The 7651-nt window shown below is 32.3% G+C and overlaps 1 non-coding gene across 1 annotated transcript; it reads left to right on the forward strand.

Moving 5' to 3' along the window:
* Positions 1-314: 314 nt before the first annotated feature.
* LOC145609766 (small nucleolar RNA R71) lies at positions 315-420 on the forward strand. The gene has a single exon (XR_014106067.1). It is a non-coding gene; the product is annotated as a small nucleolar RNA R71 (small nucleolar RNA).
* The last annotated feature ends 7231 nt before the right edge of the window (positions 421-7651 follow it).

Consider the following 7651-nt stretch of genomic DNA (forward strand, 5'->3'; position numbering starts at 1 on the left):
CTTAAATTGGGAGGGAAGATTAGAAGCTTGAGAAGAGGTAGAAGTGCTCTCTAACTTAGCTTAAATTTGTCATTTGAGAGGAAAGGTTGTTGATTGCATTGAGATGGTCCACCGAATACAATGAAGATTGTTTGCTTGAAGAGTCTCTCTCCCCATCTTGCCAATCCCTATAATATGTCACCACATCCTCAATGATGTCCACAACTTCTTCCTCGGTTTTGTTCATGATAGGGCCCCCGGCCCCTCCATCAAGGCATGACTTGCCTTGGGGACTTAAACCGCCATAGAAGATTTGGATCACTTGGTATGTGGGGATTCCATGATGAGGGCACTCCCTTTGATACTCTTTAAATCTCTCCCATGCTTCATAGAGACTTTCACTCGGCCTTTGCTTGAACCCTTGAATCAAGGCTCTTGCCTCCGCCGTCTTCTTTTGGGGATAGAAACGGGACAAGAAAGCCTTTGTAACATCATCCCAAGTTCTCAAGGAGTTGGGCTTCACCTCCTTGTCTAGCCACTCCAAAGATCTTCCTATTAGAGAGAAAGGGAACAACTTGAGGCGGATGAATTCTTGAGAGACCCCATTGACTTTGATAGTGTTGCAATATTTTTCAAATTCTTTCAAATGGTTCAATGGGCTTTCATTCTTAGACCCACTATATTGCCTTCTCTCAATCAAGGTGATCATTGCCGGACGGATTTCGAAGTCATTTGTCGGGGTAATTGGTGGAGCAATTCCACTCTCAAATCTATATGCCCCGGGCACTCCAAGCTCCTTCAAGGCTATTCTAGGATGTTCACCCATTCCTTGTTCTTCTTGAATTTCTTCTTCACTCGAAGAGCTATAAGCCAAAGATCTATTGTCCACTCTTCTTCTTGAAAGAGTCCTCTCTATCTTCAACTCCATCAATTATCCCCAAATTACACTATTCCATCATTCATACATGCTTCACCATCTCCCTAGCTAGGAAACTACTCACTAGCCATAGAAATGGAGATCAAAACTACAACATTCATCAAATTCATCATCAACATGCTTGAATTCAAAGATTAAACCAACAATCAATCAAAATCAATCAAAATTCAATCAATAACCAAATCAATCATCAACAACATGAAAAACTAATGAAATCAACTAAAATCAAACTTGAATTGAGATTAAGAAGAAGATCCTCACAAAACTTTGATCAAAAGATCAAATACAATGATGAATTCTTGAACAAACACCAAAGATCATGAGTTTATCTCTCTAGTTCTTGAGTTTCTCACTCTAAAATTCTCCCAAAAACTAACTATCAAATTTAATCTAAAACTTCCTTTCTAAAAATAGGTAGAAATAACTATATATACAAGGAGGAGGTCGGTAATGACGCCCAAAAATAGACCCTCGTAAGTGCGGGCGCTCGGAGGAGGGAGAATGGCGCGCACGGGACACACCCAGGCATGTGCGCCCGCACGCACCTGGTGTGCGGCCGCACACGACCAATGTGCGGCCGCACACTCCCTTTGTGCGCCCGCACATAGCTGGGTTTCCTCCCCTTCTTCACTTCGTCCTAGCTCAAGTGGTGCACGCATCCAGGATGATGATGATGGAGGACAAAGTGGGCAGAAATTTCTTGAATTTCTTGAAGAATAAAAGCCATGAATAAGGCATAAACAAAGCCTTGAAGCTTGCCCCTTGGATCCACCTTTGACTTGGAACTTCTTGCACCTTCTTTAGGCATAAAAGCAATGAAAACTTGTAGAGAGGAGGCTCGGGAATTCTTGGACAATCAATTACCACCTACAAGCAAAAGATAAAAAGCAAGTAAAAGAGAAAAATAACAAGTAAACTAGAAAAAGACATGAAAAAGAGAAATAAACTACAAAAAGCATAAAATGAGGAAAACAAGAATACAACTAAGGAAAACTAAAGAAAAGAGAGATAAAATGAAATAAAAATCATCCAAAAAGGAACCAAATAAGTGCCAAAAATGTCACTCATCAATTATCTTTATTGAATGCATTTGACTTTCATTTGATTCAAAAAGCTTTGTTTGAATCTAATTGACTTTCATTTGAATCAAAAAGCTTTGTTGAATGCATTTGACTTTCATTTGAATCAAAAATCTTTGTTTGAATGTGTTTGACTTTCATTTGACAAAATTATCTTTCTTGAATGAATTTGATTTTCATTTGATTCAAAAAGCTTTGTTTGAATGTGTTTGACTTTAACTTAACTCAATTAGCTTTATTGAATGCATTTGACTTTCTTTTGATTCAGAAACCTTTGTCTGAATGTGTTTGACTTTATTCGAGTCAAAAAGCTTTGTTGAATGAATTTAACTTTCATTCGATTCAAAAAGCTTTGTTTGAAAGTGTTTGACTTACATTTGACTCAATTATCTTTGTTGAATGCATTTGACTTACATTTTATTCAAAAAGCTTTGTATGAATGTGTTTGACTTTCATTTGACTCAATTATCTTTGTTAAATGCATTTTAGTTTCATTTGATTTAAAAAGCTTTGTTTGAATGTGTTTGACTTTCTTTTGATTCAAAAAGCATTGTTGAATGCATTTGAATTGCATTTGATTCAAAAAGCTTTGTTTGAATGTGTTTGACTTTCATTTGACACAAATATTTTTGTTGAATGCATTTGACATTCATTTGATTCAAAAAGCTTTGTTTGAAAGTGTTTGACTTATGTTTGACTCAATTATCTTGGTGGAATGCATTTCACTTTCATTTGATTCAAAAAGCTTTATATGAATATGTTTGACTTTCAATTGACTCAATTATATGTATTGAATGCATTTGACTTTCATATGATTCAAAAAGCTTTGTTTGAATGTGATTGACTTTCATTTGAGTCAAAAAGCTTTTTTGAATACATTTGACTTTCATTTGATTTAAAAAGTTTTATTTGAATGTGTTTGGCTTTTATTTGACGCAATTATCTTTTTTGAATGCATTGGACTTTCATTTGTTTTAAAAAGCTTTGTTTGAATGTGTTTGACTTTCATTTGATTCAAAAAGTTTTGTTTGAATGTGTTTAACTTTCGTTTGAATCAATTACAAATGTAGAATGCATTTGACTAAATTAGCTTTGTAAGAATGTTTTTTTACTTTTATTTGACTCAATAATCTTTGTTGAATGCATTTAACTTTCATTTGATTCAAAAAGCTTTGTTTGAATGTGTTTGACTTTCATTTGACTTAATTATCTTTGTTGATGCATTTGACTTTCATTTGATTCAAAAAGCTTTGTTTGAATGTGTTTAACTTTCATTTGACTCAATTATCTTTCTTATATGCATTTAACTTTCATTGATTCAAAAAGCTTTGTTTGATTATTTGAATGTGTTTGACTTTCATTTGACTCAACTAGCTTTGTTGAATGCATTTAGTTTCATTTGATTCAAAAACCGTTGTTTGAATGTGTTTGACTTTCATTTGACAAAATTAGCTTTGTTGAATGCATTTGACTTTCTTTTGATTCAAAAAGCTATGTTTGGATGTATTTCGCTTTTATTTGACTCAATTAGCTATGCAGAATGCATTTGACTTTCGTTTAACTCAGTTAGATTTGTATGAATGTGTTTGACTTTCATTTGACTCAATTAGCTTTGTTAATTGCATTTCACTATCATTTAATTTAAAAAGTTTTGTTTGAATGTGTTTCACTTTCATTTGACTGAATTATCTTTATTGAATGCATTTGACTTTCATTTGATTAAAAAAGCTTTGTTTAAACGTGTTTGAATGTGTTTAAATGCATTTTACTTTCATTTGATACAAAAAGCTTTGTATGAATGTATTTGACTTTCATTTGACCCAATTATCCTTGTTGAATGCATTTGACTATCATTTGAGTTAAAAAAGCTTTGTATGAATGTGTTTGACTTTCATTTGACTTAATTATCTTTATTGAATGCATTAGACTTTAATTTGATTCAAAAAGCTTTGTTTGAATGTTTTTGACTTTCATTTGACTCATTTATCTTTAATGAATGCATTTGACTTTCATTTGATTAAAAAAGCTTTGTTTGAATGTGTTGGACTATCATTTGAGTCAAAAAGCTTTGTTGAATGCGTTTGAATTTATTTGATTCAAAAAGCTTTGTATGAATGTATTTGACTTTCATTCGATACAAAAAGCTTTATTTGAATATGTTTGACTTTCATTTGACTCAATTATCTTTGTTGAATGCATTTGACTTTTATTTTATTCAAAAAGCTTTGTTTGAACGTCTCTGACTTACATTTGACTTAATTATCTATGTTGAATGCATTTGACTTTCATTTGATTCAAAAAGCTTTATATGAATGTGTTTGACTTTCATTTGACTCAATTATCTTTATTGAATACATTTGACTTTCATTTGCTTTAAAAAGCTTTATTCGAATGTGTTTCACTTTCATTTGAGACAAAAAGCCTTGTTGAATGCATTTGAATTTCATTTGATTCAAAAAGCATTGTTTGAATTTGTTTGACTTGCATTTGACTCAGTTATCATTGTTGAATGCATTTTACTTTCATTTGATTCAAAAAGCTTTGTATGAATGTGTTTGACTTTCATTTGACTCAATTATCTTTATTAAATGCATTTGACTTTCATTTGATTAAAAATGCTTTGCTTGAAAGTGTTTCACTTTCATTTAAGTCAAAAGGCTTTGTTGAATGCATTTCAGTTTCATTTGATACAAAAATCTTTGTTTGAATGTGTTTGACTTTTATTTGACTCAATTATTTTTGTTGAATGCATTTGAGTTTCATTTAATTCAAAAAGCTTTGTTTGAATGTGTTTGACTTACGTTTAACTCAATTATCTTTGTTGAATGTATTTGACTTTCATTTGATTCAAAAATCTTTACATGAAGGTGTTTGAGTTTCAATTGATTTAATTATCTGCATTGAATGCATTTAACTTTCAATTGATTGAAAAAGCTTTGTTTGAATGTGATTGACTTTCATTTGAGTCAAAAAGCTTTGTTTAATACATTTGGCATTCATTTGATTTAAAAAGTTTTGTTAGAATGTGTTTTACTTTCATTTGAATCAATTTTCAATGTAGAATGTATTTGACTTTCATTTGACTCAATTAGCGTTGTACGAATGTGTTTAACTTTCATTTGACTCAATTATCTTTATTGATTGCATTTGACTTTCATGATTTAAAACGCTTTGTTTGAATGCATTTGACTTTCTTTTGACTCAATTAGCTTTGTTGAATTCATTTGACTTTCATTTGAATCAAAACGCTTTGTTTGAATGCATTTGACTTTCATTCGACTCAATAAGCTTTGTATGAATGTGTTTGACATTTATTTGAGTCAAAAAGCTTTGTAAATGCATTTGACTTTCGTTTGACTCGAAAAGCTTTGTTTGTATGTCTTTGAATTTCATTTGACTCAATTATCTTTGTTGAATGCATTTGATTTTTATGTGGTTCAAAAAGTTTTGTTTGAATGTGTTTGACATTTTTTGATTCAAAAAGTGTTGTATGAATGTGTTTGACTTTCATTTGACTCAATTATCTTTGTTGACTGCATTTAACTTTCATTTGATTCCAAAAGCATTGTTTGAATGTGTTTGACTTTCATTTGACTCAATTATCTTTGTTGAATGCATTTGACTTTTATTTGATTCAAAAAGCTTTGTTTGAATGTGTTTGACTTAATTATCTTTGTTGAATGCATTTGACTTTCATTTGATTTAAAAAGCTTTATATGAATGTGTTTGACTTTCATTTGACTCAATAATCTTTATTGAATGCATTTGACTTTCATTTGATTTAAAAAGCTTTATTGGAATGTGTTTGACTTTCATTTGAGTCAAAAATCCTTGTTGAATGCATTTGAATTTCATTTGATTCAAAAAGCGTTGTTTGAATGTGTTTGAGTTTCATCTGCCTCAATTATCATTGCTCAATGCATTTTATTTTAATTTGATTCAAAAAACTTTGTATGAATGTGTTTGATTTTCATTTGACTCAATTATCTTTATTAAATGCATTTGACTTTAATTTGATTAAAAAAGCTTTATTTGAACGTGTTTGACTTTCATTTAAGTCAAAAAGCTTTGTTAAATACATTTGAGTTTCATTTGATACAAAAAGCATTGTTTGAATGTGTTTGACTTTCATTTAACTCAATTATTTTCGTTGAATGTAATTGCCTTTTATTTTATTCAAAAGCTTTGTTTGAATGTGTTTTACTTACGTTTGACTCAATTATCTTAGTTGAATGTATTTGACTTTTATTTGATTCAAAAAGCTTTATATGAATGCGTTTGACTTTCAATTGACTCAATTATCTGCATTGAATGCATTTCACTTTCACTTCATTCAAAAAGCTTTGTTTGACTGCGATTGACTTTCATTTGAGTCAAAAAGCTTTGATGAATGCATTTAACTTTCATTTGATTTAAAAAGTTTTGTTTGAATGTGTTTGACTTTCATTTGACTGAATTCTCTTTTTTGAATGCATTTGACTTTCATTTGGTTCAAAAAGCTTTGTTTGAGTGCGTTTGACTTTCTTTTGACTCAATTATCTTTGTAGAATGCATTTGACTTTCATTTGACTCATTTAGCTTTGTACGAATGTGTTTGACTTTCATTTGACTCAATTATTTTTATTGAATGCATTTTACTTTCATTTGATTTAAAAAGCTTTGTTTGAATGCATTTGACTTTCATTTGACTCAATTAGCTTTGTTGAATTCATTTGACTTTCATTTGAATCGAAACGCTTTGTTTGAATGCATTTGACTTTCATTTGACTCAATTAGCTTTGTTTGAATGTATTTGATTTTTATTTGAGTCAAAAAGCTTTGTGAATGCATTTGACTTTCATTTGACTCAAAAAGCTTTGTTTGAATGTGTTTGACTTTCATTTGACTCAATTATCTTTGTTGAATGCATTTGATTTTTATGTGGTTCAAAAAGCTTTGTATGAACGTGTTTGACTTTCATTTTACTCAAATATCTTTGTTGATTGTATTTAACTTTCATTCCATTCCCAAAGCATTGGTTGAATGTGTTTGACTTTCATTTGACTCAATTAGCTTTGTTGAATGCATTTTACTATCATTCCATTCCCAATCTATCTAGTCTGTTGGCGAAAACACAGTCGGCTGGGGGAGGGGCAGACAACCAAAAAGAGTGGAGACTGAGCCGTCACGGCATTTCAAGGACGCAAGGGATTACATTCGGCACAAACAAAGGGAGAGGGCCGCATATTCTGAAACGGCCTCTACCCCAACCATGTTGGATGAAGTCTCCAACCAATCTTTCTCCCAATATACTAACACGGCGGTCTCCAGCAGAAGCCAAGCTGCTCACATTATTACTCCCATTCCAGTTCAGCCATTACAATATCAGCCCCCTCAAGTTCTCAATGGGTTGATACAACCAACTCCCCAGATCTTTGGGCAGTATGGGCCGTATAGCCAGGCGTTCGACCAGGCCCCCTACCTGGCTGGAACGTCCGCGCAGCCTCAGCCCATTGACTGGCAGTTGCGCTTGTTGAATTTAGGAGATAAGCCACCTCCGTTTTCGCAAGACATACTAACGTCCCCTCAACCAGCAAAAGTGAAGAGTGTACTAGTGGGTGCGCATGATGGTACGGGCAACCCAGAGGAACATATTACCTCGTACAGGAATCTGATG

Source organism: Chenopodium album, chromosome 23 (assembly GCF_948465745.1).
Source record: "Chenopodium album chromosome 23, dcCheAlbu1.1, whole genome shotgun sequence".
Taxonomy (NCBI): Eukaryota; Viridiplantae; Streptophyta; class Magnoliopsida; order Caryophyllales; family Amaranthaceae; genus Chenopodium; species Chenopodium album.